Genomic DNA, 535 nt, shown 5'->3' with positions numbered 1-535 from the left:
TGACTAACTCACACAGTCCTCTCTCTCTCTCTCTCTCTCTCTCTCTCTCTCTCTCTCTCTCTCTCTCTCTCTCTCTCTCTCTCCTCTCTCTCTCTCTCTCTCCTCTCTCTCTCTCTCTCTCTCTCTCTCTCTCTCTCTCTCCTCTCTCTCTCTCTCTCTCTCTCTCTCTCTCTCTCTCTCTCTCTCTCTCTTCTCTCTCTCTCTCTCTCTCCTCTCTCTCTCTCTCTCTCTCTCTCTCTCTCTCTCTCTCTCTCTCTCTCTCTCTCTCTCTCTCTCTCTCTCTCTCTCTCTCTCTCTCTCTCTCTGTGGTGGGCATTGAGCTGACAGTCAACATAGATGTACCCCGGAATAACCATCGTGTTTATGGCGTCCAACAACAACCATCGCTGTGGTAACCCTGCCATTTTGCATTACTGAGACTAAGTAATCTAGTTCAACACCAATACTGCCACAGTTACGACAAAAAGTCTAAGGTACCACAAACAACCAGTGTAGTCATGATAACAATAAGGGTTAACATCCCATGGAAGCGCAC

Source organism: Osmerus eperlanus, chromosome 4, assembly GCF_963692335.1.
Source record: "Osmerus eperlanus chromosome 4, fOsmEpe2.1, whole genome shotgun sequence".
NCBI lineage: Eukaryota > Metazoa > Chordata > Actinopteri > Osmeriformes > Osmeridae > Osmerus > Osmerus eperlanus.
This window is presented reverse-complemented; position numbering follows the sequence as displayed.